This window comes from Schistocerca americana, chromosome 3, assembly GCF_021461395.2.
Source record: "Schistocerca americana isolate TAMUIC-IGC-003095 chromosome 3, iqSchAmer2.1, whole genome shotgun sequence".
Lineage (NCBI taxonomy): Eukaryota > Metazoa > Arthropoda > Insecta > Orthoptera > Acrididae > Schistocerca > Schistocerca americana.
In genome coordinates this window covers 231,919,757-231,933,499 of record NC_060121.1, presented here as the reverse complement: position 1 = coordinate 231,933,499, position 13,743 = coordinate 231,919,757, and the positions used below count along the sequence as shown (strand labels likewise).

Sequence of the window (13,743 nt, the reverse complement as noted above, 5' to 3'; positions counted from 1 at the left end):
AAAATTCAATGACCTCTCTTCCTACTACTGTAAGAACTTTTCCTGCTGTGACTATTATTTTCGGGGAAGATAAATGAAAAGGTAACTAACTTTTTGCAAAGTGTTCATGATGTGGGAAGTACTTGTTCCTGCCTGGACAGGTTCTTATTAAATGTAGCCAGGTTGAAGTTGTCAGGGGATACCTGTACATATTTCGAATCTGTAGATACCTTGAGAGATGCAGAAAGATCAAAGTTTCAGCATGAGAGTTAACAGAGTAATACTCACATAAGAGAGGAGCTACTTAGTACAGGGACTGTCTGTCCACATTGTGGCAAAAACCAGGTGGGGACTGTGAGGCTTTTGCCCACTGGATATGGTTAGTTTCGTGTCATGCATATCTACTGGGACCAGATACAAAATGAAATTTTGTACTAATTGAGGAAGCTGAAGCTCATGCAATTACCATGTCCATTAGGAGTACAAACTCACAAATAGATAGTGAGGTTAAAGTGACATCACCAACATCTTTATACAAAGTGTTCAGACTAATCTGGCTGTGCAGAGAGAGACAGGAAGATTAGTTTCTGCCCCATCATGCAGCACTGAGCTCCACCATGTTTCCACAAGTGATACATGCTGCAAGTGTTGTATAAAATTGTGCATGGGAGAAGGGAACCATCTTTTTTTCTGGAGGGTGGGGTGGGGGGGGGGGGGGGGGGGGGAGCATGCACTCCACAGTGGGGAGTGTATTGATTGGAGGCTATAGCTCTACCTAATGATTAAGGTGATGTGTGGTGTTGGGATATTGTAGCGCATGTATAACAGTGCTGAAACCCATTAGGGTCCTCATTTATCTACCATCACAACAGAAAAATCTGAGATCTGAGAATCAAATGTATTGCTCTTCATAACATCCTCCTCATAGGCCATCTATCTCTCTCTCTCTCTCTCTCTCTCTCTCTCTCTCTCTCTCTCTCACACACACACACACACACACACACACACACACACACACACACATGTCTAAGAATTATAGGTACTGAGAACTTAAAAATTATGAAGTTCATGGTACCAGCATCTGTTCTGCTTCTGCATCTGTCTGATTTTCGTTTCATGAGCTTTAGGCCATGGTCGAAGGCATATTTCTGTCAACCTACAGTATTACTAGAGTTTGAAATAATGACAAGGTGAGCTGCCTATCCACACACTTTTTTTCTGTCTGGAATGATGGTAGTCATTAGACATCCAATAAATATGAGGCATGTTTCTTAAGTAAGTACCATTTCGAAATAAAAATATAACAAGAAGACTTTTCTTGGCAATTTTTACATGAAAACCTGTACATTAATATACTTTGGCAATTTTTACATGAAAGCCTGTACGTTAATATACTTTTCATATCATACAACCAGCTTTTAAATACCATCCTCATAGAAATCTGCCACCTGATTAGGCAACAACTGCAAAAACATACTTCTTGACACTTGAGGAAACTCGTCACATGACACTGAAACTGTAAAGCATCTGATCTCTCTCACTTTTCACTAACTTTATGCACTACATTATTGTTAATAACTGAAGGTTGCCACTTTGCTCCTCATCATGCACATTTGTATGGTCATCTTTACAAGCTGTCATCCATTCCCGCACCATCCCATAGCTCATAACATCTTCTCCATACAATTCACTGATCTGATGATGAATTTCAGCGACTTTTATGCCTTCAGCAATAAGAAAATGGATCACAGGGTGCATATCACAGTCAGCAGAATTCTCATTCGAAGGAGTCATTTCAAATACTTGCACACAAAAAACATTCTGAATATTGGTGGGAATTTTGTACAAAAGTAATTTAAATACACCCTTTCATGTAAAAATAACATTGCTAAGAAAAGTCTACTTGTTTTATTTGTATTTCAAAATGGCACTTAATTAAACAACAGGCCTCACACTATGCTCACTTGAGCTCCTGCCACTTTTGTGCTTGACCAACATGGGACAGTTGTAACAACATAATGCCATTGCTGAGCAGTTCTGTTTGTGTGAAAATAAGTCAAGTTCATGATCCATCACAGGCATTACCCATGACTCTTCTTAGTGCAGCAATTTCAGCATTGATAACATAAAACATTTTGACATTTGTGGGCCACACATTTCAGTTTTGACCTCACTAGTTGCTTGGTGTGATGCCCAAAATACAGGCCTCATTTTCTCTTGATGCCAACGCACAAAGAGTTAGCTGGAGATTACTCTGCACTTGCCAAGGATGTAACTGTGTGAGGTGCAGGTAGATCGCTCCATTCCCTGCTACCCTCTCTGAAAGTAACAAAAAAGTGTGTAGATAGTAAAATTAACTTCATCTCATCCTGAATCACATGAATAACCACCAGAACTCATTTGCTAAAGGCTTTAAATCAAATAAATTATAAAGTATGTCACAAGCAGCAGCTGGCTGATAACAAATTTTGTAATTGCTTGTTCATTTCAAAGGCCCAAAATGATACAAAAAATTCAAATTTATAAGATGTGCATACTGCTACTTTTAATACAAATGCATAGTATAAGATAAATGTGAGAATTAAATTGGTCAGAATTGCAAGACAACTACAATAGCACATTTAAATATGAAGTTCTTTGTTATCTGTGCTCTACATAAATGTTAGCCGCTCTCTTCACAAGTCTTATTTGGCCTCTACGTAAGTGAAGTTCAAATAAAAAATTCAGAAGACTTTAGCCGTAAATACAAATTTTAAAAATGTTTCTGAAGGTTCCAACTTCTTTTGTTATTAATAACACTAGTATAATCCTGTGGTATCTACCATTGGCAAAAGAGGCTCTTTTACCTCCCTGAGCACATATGAAATCCTTTTCAGTAAGGTATATTCTAAGTGAATTAAACAATGCACAATGGCAGTGAACAGACTGCATGTTGTAGGTGAGCAACAACCATGAGATTATTGAGCAACTGTCTCATTGAGTAGGTTAAGGCAGGAGGACGCAGATATATACTGATTACAGTTTTCTCCATTTTTATGAGAAATGGACCTAATCATTTAGTATGGATGTGTTCTGGTCAAAGCTCTCACCATGACTGAAATTTCATAGCACGATTATCACGGTATTTTCTCTTATAAATCTTCTTGATGACATGAGCTTTACTAAAAATGTATACAACAATTTTTTTAAGGAAATGAAAAAAATTGTTTTGGGCACAGGAAGAGAGAGTAGAGAGATGAAAGAGTGTGAGATATCTGTAAATACACATAGTGAAACAAATGAGCAATGGAATACAACTAACATTGTGCATGATACGTAGAAGTGTGTCCACCCAGATACTCAAGTCTTTCTGGACTATTTTATGACACTGACGTATTTCCAACTACACAAGCCATATAGTTATGTAGCCTTTTAAAAAACTATACTAAGTAGTAATACTATACTAATACTACATACTATGTAGAAAGAGAACTCCAGCTAGGAGCAAGAGTGTCACAAGTAGCAGTGCGAAGGAGGGAAGATCTGCCTTGTTCATGCAGCGTTACCAGCAAGGGACAGGAATCTACATTCCATGTTTCATGCAAATTGTCTACAAAGGCAAAGACTGAAACACAATGCAAACACACACACCAATGGTTCATGTAAGTGCAAATGAAATTGCATTTCAAATTGACAGCTGCATATAATTATATACAAGGTGCATCAAAAATATTTTAACGAACTTTATACGTGAATTTCCCTTGCACATGCAAGTTCTTGATTTAATTATTAATGAAAGTTTATATTCATTTAATTTCAAAGTAAAATGCAACATAGGTTTGTAACCAATAACAAAAATTTAGACAATTTACTGGCATTACTGACAGAATGTGACCCTGTTTTCTCATCATGACTGATTAATGGTGTGCTTTCAGATATACAGCCGATTTGTCTTTTCCATTTTTTGCGCAGTATTTGCACAACTGACCCTGTTGTCTTCTTCAGGTGCAGCGAGTTGTGCTGTTATGTTTACTCACTGCTGGACTCCAACCAGACAGTGAACTACTATTGGTCCAACACTGCTATTTATTGCTGACTAGCTTAAGACCCACTGATTTGCTCTTGTAGACTGTATGGCCTGCAGAGATTTTTGTTTGTTTTCATGTAATCAAATTTTCATGTTGTTCACAAACTGCCATATCTCCTAAGCTTTTCATGCTAATTAAGCCCATATAAGCATGGTCTTTTCCGAAAGTACTTCTGACCAAAAAGTGATTCTGGTAGCTGAAGTCCAGAGTTTTTGATAATCATGCATTTAGCATTCTTGTGGAGATTTTTCCATAGCAACTTCCAACCCCTAACAAATATATCTTTACATCTAGCAGAGGAATGAAATAACAATTTTCATAAATTTAGTTTTAAATTTTTTTTAATGTAATGAAATATTTTCTTAAAAATTTTCATCCCATGTTTCAGCCCCTTAGGGTTTCAATTTCCAACAACACTAAAACAAGTATTTTCTTATTTGTAACCAAGAAGTCAAATGCCAATGTTCACAGATGTAGCTTTAACAATACATTAATAATTTTTTAATGATGATATATTTTCAAAAAAGGCTTTTGTCCATTGTTTCACTCCCTTAGCATTAAATTTCCAAAAATGTTCAAACACATATTTCTTTATTTCTGACCAGAAACCAAATACCAATTTTCATAGGTCTAGCTTCAACACTGCCTTAATAGTGACATTCTTTTAAAAAAACCTTCATCCCCTATTACCCCCTTACTGTTGGAATTTCAAAAAATATCTTCTTAAATGAAGCCTACTGTATCAAATCCACACCTTCTCCAAATTTCAAGTTTCTATCTTTAGTGGTTTGGGCTGGATGATGATGAGTCAGTCAGTCAGTTAGGACATAGTCTTTTATACGAGGGTTGGAACTTTAATAGTGGCAACTATTTATTTACAGCTAGTACAAAATAGATATGTGTTTCAAAGTTTTACTGACCTTCAAAGCAGTCACCAGCATTGTGTATAACCCGTTGCCAGCAATGTGGAAGATACTGTTAGCAGTGCCTGTTGTGTTGACAGTTTGAGTGGTGCGGTCTATTGCCCGACGAATTTGTAGCATTTCTGAAGCAAATACCACGAAATGCTTCCTTCAGTTTAGAAATAGAGTTGAAGTTATGAGGGCTTAAGTCAGGGGAGTGCAGTAGGTGGTATAGCACTTAGCAACCCCATCAGTCAAACAGATCAATAGCAGCTTGCACTTTATGTGCTTGAGCACTGTCCAGCCAAATTATGGTCAGGTCCTGCAGAAAGTGTCATCACTTCTATATCTAAGCTGGTCGTAGATTGTGTTCCAAAAATGAACAACACAGAGACAGAAGTGATGACGCTTTCTGCAGGACCTGACCACCATTTTGCTGGACCACACTCAAGCATGTACACTGCAAGTTGTTACTGATTTGTTTGACTAATAGGGCTGCTAAGTGCTATACCACCTACTACACTCCTCTGACTTAAGCCCTCGTAAGTTCAACTTGATTTCTAAACTGAAGGAAACACTTCATGGCATTCGCTTCAGAACTACTACAGATTCGTTGGGCAATAGACCGCGCCACTCAAACTGTCAACACAAATGGCACTGCTAAGAGTATCCTACAACTTCCACATCGCTGGCAACGAGATATACACAATGTTGGTGACTACTATATGGAAGGTCAGTAAAACTTTGAATCACATATCTATTTTGTACAAGCTGTAAATAAATAGTTGCCACTACTAAAGTTCCAACCCTCGTATATAGAGATTGCGATTTTGATTCCCGATGCCCAGATGGCTGGTGAGACTATAATAAGTTAGAGTTGGACACCAAGCTGTGGTGAAACTAGTGCTGTATCGTCTGAGAGATACAGAGGCGAGCGAGTGTGTCGAGGCTTACCCAAGTTCACTGTTAGTAGCGTCATGTCACCATAATGCGTCTGTGTGTAGCACAGAAGATACAAGTATTGCACCATAATAATGAATGAAATTAGAAGTTAAGTATCAGATTGATTAGATCAATATTTTACCTAAACACATCATTGTTTTTTTTTTACTAATTAGTGGCACTAAATAATAAAGCTAGGAAGCCAGATATTGGTCATAATGTGCAGATGTATGTCAAAATTAACTGGTACAAGTCTCAAAGTGATTAAAGCAAAATGTTGGTCAGAATTCACGGTTTTAAGAAAAATTGAGGGCACTAAATATTAGACTTAGAAATGTGAAAATTTGCACGACACTTCAGTTCAACATGAAAATAATAACTACGTGATCCCATTAACCTAACTCTAAAAGTTTTCGAGTAATTTACGAAAACTAAATTTGGAACAAAAACTTCCTTATTTGTAGTTCAAATGGCTCTGAGCACTATGGGACTTAACATCTGTTGTCATCAGTCCCCTAAAACTTAGAACTACTTAAACCTAACTAACCTAAGGACATCACAAACATCCATGTCCGAGGCAGGATTCGAACCTGCGACCGTAGCGGTCACGCAGTTCCAGACTGAAGCGCGTAGAACCGCATGGCCACACCGGCCGGCCTTATTTGTAGTAGATTAAGTATTTCCTATACTAATGCTAGAAAGTTTTGGTTACAGCACATGTTGAAGCCTATTAAGTAATACAGCTATAGCACGTTTTAGGACCTTGACATTAATAACAACCTATACAAGGTCTCTTAAATTTGTTGTTCAGAGGTCATGTGCTACTGTCAGTTCCATTCTAAAAATTCTAGAAGGCAAAGTTTTAATGCAAGCGAGCTAAAACTTTTTCTGTGATTTTAACAAACTTAACTATATTCATACAAAAATTATGAAGATTCTAAATTGATTCATGACATTGTTATAAAATACTGTGTGTCCGAGAAAGTGGCCGTTTAGAGACTGCTACCATGGATATAGGGTGGATGACAGCAGCTGTTCCCGTGGCCATCTGCTGTGCCACAAATAGGGTGAGTAAGGAGGAAAGGTACATGCTTTGAGTGATTCTGAACAAAACACTTCATTCAGTGTATGCCCTATTCTGAATGGTTTCTGAGATAGAACACATTTAATATCACTTTTGTACGTTTTTCTTGAATAACTCGAAAACTGCATCCTCCAGCAAAAACATGTCGCAGTACAAAATTAAACTATATTAAATTTCCTACAAAAAAGGTCCTATTCAGTTTTTTATCTAGAACTAATTGTTTGTGCGAATAGAGTGCGAGAATGTTCAAAAACATGCATGTGCTGTAGCTTATGCAGTTTTTGTAGGCCAATTTGAGGTAGTTACCTGACTTATAGACCACAAGTGTCCCATATGAAACAGTTTGTCTCTACTTGCTACCTCAATATACTACAACGTGTGCTCATCGAGAGAGTTTTTCAACATTCTCATGCTCTCTTTGTACAAACCATTAGTTCTAGAAGAAAAAATGAATAGAACCTTATTCATAGGAAATTTAGTACAGTTTAATTTTGTACTGTGACACATTTTCGCTGTAGGGTGTAGTTTTCAGGTTATTCAAGAAAAACATACAAAAGTGATATTAAATGTGTTCCATCTTGGAAACCATTCAGAATAGGGCATACGTCCATATGAAGTTTTCTGTTCAGAAGCACTAATACTATCACCCCTTAAAGCATGTACCTTTCCTCCTGACTCACCCTGTATATAAATACAGCCCGAGAGGCAACACTAGGCTTCACTTCGCATACAGCCACCATAAGACCTGTGTCAGTCAAATGCCAGAGTGCATGCTGCCTCAGATAATGTCAGAGACAGGCTGTTACAAAATGCTTATTTTCAGTAATAATAGAAAGTGAACTCGCGTGGACTGTACACCATCCTGGATCGTTTAGATTTTGCAAAAGTAACTGTTGGTATGCCACCCGTAATGTTAGCAAATCTGCGTGAGAAGGGGTGACAATTATTTTCCACTTTCGTGGCGAACATTTATTTTGACTATCATCAGTCATGGCGAAAGACAATTTTGTAGGAACTTACCATAGAGGTCGCCTCTGAACTGCTCATAGTGCTGTTTTGGATAGAGAGATTTACTATCAGTATGAACGTAATGAATATTACAAAGTTGGGCGTGTGAAACTTTACCAAATATATGTATCAATTAAAGTTCAAAATCTTCGTTTATAATCATAGTCCTGATCCTGCTGAGCAAATAGAGAATAGAAACATTTCTTTCAATGGGCTGGACAAGAACATGGACTTGCAGACTGGGAACTATGGTCAGTATGCTCTCCATCGCTTTCTGGCTGACCACTGTAATAGTTCCCAGGCTCTCATAAAAGACAGCGAACAATATTTACACAAATTACAATTTCCTCCTATGACTAATGATTGATTATTATGATAATCAACCCACCGCCCCACAAAGCCTCATCTAGACTGAAACCTCGATTCCTGTTTATTAGATTTTCCAACATCTCTATTTCCATATTCGTGAGTTCCACTGCACCAAAAATTTGGCATCTACAGCATGATACTCACCTCCTCATAATTTGTATCATAATTATTTTTGAGACAGTGCTTTGTAACAGCTGATTTGCTTGTTTCACAGACAGGCACAACAAGAAGGCTGCTATACATTTACCTTTTGACCGAAAGGCCATCTTCCAAAAACACATACACATTCAGAAAAGCACAACACACACATATAAGACCACTGCCTCTGCCCACTGTGGCCAGACTACATGCTGTAACTGTGACTGATGGGAGAATCAATATGGCATGGGTTGCAGGAATATGGAGGAGACAAGGTCAGGGAGTGATAGGGATAGTGTGGAGAGGGTTGGGGAAAGGTGTAATGCTGCTTGTGGTAGCATGTGTGGATGTGGTGTGGACAGGGAGCTGCTAGGTGCTGCCAGCAGAGAAGGGAAAAAAAGGACTGAGTGCAGGTAATGGGGACTAGCAAAAGGTTGTTCAAAAATGGTTCAAATGGCTCTGAGCACTATGGGACTCAACTGCTGAGGTCATTAGTCCCCTAGAACTTAGAACTAGTTAAACCTAACTAACCTAAGGACATCACACACATCCATGCCCGAGGCAGGATTCGAACCCGCGACCGTAGCGGTCTCGCGGTTCCAGACTGCAGTGCCAGAACCGCGCGGCCACTTCGACCGGCAGCAAAAGGTTGTGGCCATGGGGGTTATGGGAATGTATGACACATTGCAGGGTGAGGTCCCACCTGTGCAATTCAGGAAAGCTTGTGCTGGTAGGAAGGATCCAGATGGTGCAGCTTGTGAAGCAGTCATTGAAGCAATGCATACTGTATTAGGCAGCATGTTCAGCAACTGGGTGGTTCAGCTGTCTCTTGGCCACAGTTTGTAAGTCGGCATTCATGTGGATAGACAGCTCATCCCCATGTAGAAAGCACCACAGTTGTTGTAGCTTAGAGTGTAGACTACATGACTGATTTCACAGATATCTCTTCCTTTGATGGGATAGGAGACTGGAGTAGGTGGTGGTGGAAAGATGTATGGGACAGGGCTCTCACCTACGTCTACTGCTCGGATATCAGCCATGACGCAAAGGGTTGGGAACAAGGGTGGAGTAGGGACGTCAAGGGTACTGCATAGATTTGGTTGATGGCATAATACCACCGTGGGAGGGGTGGAAGGATAGTCCTCATTTCCTCATTTCAGGGCATGACAAGAGTTAGCCGAAACCCTGGCGGAGAATGTGATTCAGTTGTGTCCACCCTAGGTGGTACTGAGACATGAGCAGAGTGCTCCTTTGTGGCCAGACAGTGGGGATGTGGGAGGTAATTGGTGACATGAGAGAGAAGGCACATTGAGATCTGTTTCTGTGCCCCTACCCTGCTATCCCTCCCCTTTTCCACCCCATGGCTCCTCCTTACCACACCGCCTGCAACAGATTGGTTCTCCCATCAGCCACAGTTGGAGTCCTTAGTCCAGCCAGAGTGGCCAGACACAGTGGTCGTGTCTGTGTGATTAGTGATTGTGTGAATGAGTGTGTGTGGTTGCTTCTTCAGAAGAAAGCCTTTTGGTTATAAGCTTACATGTATAGCAGTTTCTTCGTTGTGCCTGTCTGCAACACAATGTCTCCTCTACATGGCAAGCAGCAATCCATCCTTTTCATAACACTGTTGCTATTTCATCCTAGACTTTCCACTGTTTGATTTGCTTGCTTGTTTTAGTTGGGTGTGTTGCTGATGTTCCTTGCACCTCTGTTTGAATGTTCCAATAACCTGCCTCAAGTAAGAAATGTCATATTCAAATGGAAAGCAGTGTACACCCAGCTTTCAGAGGCCTAGATCATGTTTAAAATTACAAAGATGATGTTTTAACATTTCTAATGGGAGTGAAATACACAGGATGCCAAGTTCCACAGAAATTACCCATTTTTCCAGATATTAGACCAGCATAAAGTGGATAAGCAATCCTTGGCTTGTCTTTCTGTGTGTCAGTTTCAATCTCTTCCTCAGGAATTCTTAATTTTGAGTGCAATGCTTGCTGAATCTGATGCTCTGAGTACCCATTCCTTTAGAACACTATTCACGGGTGTAAATTCGCAAAGCCCTCCTTGTGTGAAAGTGTTTGAGCTCTAAGGACCAGAATCTTTAGTAAAGAATTTCTTGAAGATGGATGGTGATGGTTCAAGGCACGGGAACAGAGGTCACTGTGTGTGGGTTTTCTACATACACTGTGACCCAGGGGTCTGTCCAATTTTCTCTTGACTAACATGGTGATGAAAGATAGTTTGAGCTCTTTCTCAAATTCTGTCATGAATTTTATATTATAATGGATAAGACTTTAAATGTTCCAGGAACTCTTCAAACTTTTTCGTTCCATGTAGCCACACCACAAACATATCATTTACGTGTTGACAGAAACACATTGGTTTGAACTTTATTAACTTATTAATAAATTACACTGAAAAAAAAGCAAGAGACCACATCACATCACTCTATGGGGAAGATACTTCCAACAATGAACAGAAGTAGGATAAGCTCCATCAGAACAAATTTCAGCTTCTCAATATGCTGACCTTCATAAAAATGTGTCAAGATGAATAAGTCGTACCTATGTTCACCAAAATCAAACACTGTGTTAATAAACCTGCAGAAAAAAATGCTTATAAGCCAAACAAACCTGGCTCTAGCACAAGAGGTAATTCACGATACCCGATGAATGCTAGATGCCATTTCAGAAGAGCTTCTTTATCTCTATCTTTACATGTGGGGTAGACTCTCTGTTGATTCTTGGGAATAGGTTGACAGTATGACATTGTCAGTAGCAGAATCAATGCAATTGAAAATCTCTGCACACCAGAAAGCAAAATTTGATTGCTTGCACAAAAACCCAAGGCAACATACTGGGAGCCATCTTGTAATTAATGTCACTGACAAACATATGGATGATGATACAGTGGAGATCCTTGCTAAATGGCTAAATTTCTTGCACACTCCGAAAATGGTAGCTACAGCAGATTACATTAGCCCTGTGGAGCATGTTGGAGCATCTCTCCCACCAGAAGCAGCAGAAGAGGTTCAACACAAAAGCTGTAGAGTGCTTTCCACGGAGACAAAGCTAAAATCCAATATCTCCAAGGAACAATTAGTGCAACAAACGAGGAGAAGGAAACAGTAGTTTCACCAGCTGGCAAGGGCAACACTATGGTCTTAATGTCTCATGTAGACATAACAAGATTTTCAATCTTTTGAATGGTGCTGCCTCAGTCATAGATACATGTTTATTCTATGAATAAAATCGAGAAGGAGATGATGACTCTTATGAATAATGAATTGTTTAGGAATAAAGGAGACAACACACCGAAAGGCAGAAGTGCTGTGTCATTGACAGATACACACACAACAGGTACAGAGCTTTACTTTGCTAGCTTTCAGAATGGAATTCCTTTCTCACGCTGTAGGAGAAACACACACACACATACCTGTCTCCCTACATTGTGCTCATTTGACTGTTGAATGAGCACAAATAATGCCATGGGTTGTTGAAAAGTAAAAGACCTGACAGAGAAGATATAAAAATGATTGAAACAAATGATGGGAATATTATTAGGGATGTGGAATGCACAAGGGAAGTGATGAATTATTTTGAAGTCTTACTGAATGGGGAAAATTAACAAGAAAGTGACATTGAAGACACTAAAGTAGAGGAAGAAAAGGCATCCAATTTCTTGGGCAGAAACTGAAAATGCCCTGAAACGTGAAAGGTCGGAAGACAGCAGCAGTGGATGAGCTGACAGTGGATATGATTAAGGCAGCTGGAATTCAAGGAATACGGTGGTTATATCGGATGCTGAGAGTAGCATAGAAAGAGAGAAAAGGGCTGAATGACAGGAAAAAGGAAAGTATAATAACATTGTTTAAGAAAGGAAGTAAAAAGAAATGCAGCAGGGACTTAGGAATCACACAGCTCTCACATTCCTTTAAGGTAATAGAAAAGGTCACAGAAAAGAGACTGTGAAAAATCCTTGAACATCAATTTCAGGAACAACAGCATGTATTCAAAAGAGCAAGGGAACAACAGACCTCATTTTTCCCCTCCTTCATTTAATGAAAAAGTATTTGGAAAAAGAAAAGGATCTGGTAATATGATAGTGTAACAAGGTATAAAATATGGGAATGCTTGAGAAAACATAATATCCCTGACTCACTAATTAAAATAATTCAGGTACTGTACAATGGTTGTGAAAGCAGTGCACAAGGAGGAAGTGGAAGATCAAAATGATTTCAGACAAAGAGAGATGTTCAGCAAGGCAGTTCACTTTCCCAAATACTCTTCATCACACTTATGGACACAATCATGGAAGATTGCCTTTTCTGATGACATCCCCGTTTGAGAAGAGACAAAAATGGAGATTCAGAGGAGAATGGATTACTGGAATAAAAAATTTAAGGAATTCAAGTTGAATGTCAGAGTGTGGCAGTGTCAATGAGGATGAGCAGGACACCAAAACCTTGTAAGATCATACTGGAAGGATAGAAGGTTGAATCCATGAAAATTTCAATACCTCAGTAGTGTTGTATCAAGTGGTGGAAGTGCCAAGCTAAAAATTTTAAACAGAGCAGCAAAAGTTTGCAGCTTCTTCCACCAAGTACAAAACCTAATCTGGGACAAAGGAGTGCCTTTAAGAACTAAACAGACCATGTATAACACATATATCCTGCCAATAATGAGATACAGTCTGGAGACCTGTGTCATAAATAAGAGAGAAGAGAGTCAGATACAGCCATGTTAAATGGAGTTCTTTAGCTCAAAACACCAAGAGGGACAGAGTCAGGACAAATGTTTAAGGAGAGACCTGCAGGTGATCTTGACCATGGAGGAAAGAATGAGTGCTGCAGGACTGAACTGGTTAGGTCATGTGAAGCTGATGCACCTGACACTAACTCCATGTCAGAATTTGGAGATGGAGGTACCAGGAAAAAGACCAGTTGGGCAGTCTAGGAAGAGATGAACAGATCAGAATATTGAAGATCTCAATAGGAGAGGAATACTGTATAATGAAATGAAGAGGAAAAAACCTATACCGGGACAGAAATCAATGGAGGTATATCATCTGCCAAGTTCCTACCCAGATCGCTGGCAGCAAATCCTGATGTTTATGAGAATTTCATCATCATGTCGTGGAAGTGTCATATATGAAAGGGGCAACTGTTTGTCTCCAAAAATTATATGCTTAGGGGTAGAAACAAAAGGAGGACATTTTGAACATTTGTTGTAAGTTTCTGATTTGAGAATTTTGTAAA

At 39.2% G+C, this 13,743-nt stretch overlaps 1 protein-coding gene across 3 annotated transcripts in view; it reads right to left on the bottom strand.

Moving 5' to 3' along the window:
- LOC124605480 overlaps positions 1-13,743 on the bottom strand; it is a 136,674-nt gene that overhangs the window by 55,928 nt on the left and 67,003 nt on the right. The window contains exon 6 of one of the 3 annotated variants that reach the window (XR_006978650.1): positions 2,154-2,298. The exons of the other annotated variants lie outside the window; for them this stretch is intronic. The gene's annotated coding sequence lies outside the window, so the exon portion shown is untranslated. The remainder of the gene's footprint in view (positions 1-2,153; positions 2,299-13,743) is intronic. 3 annotated transcript variants of the gene reach the window in all.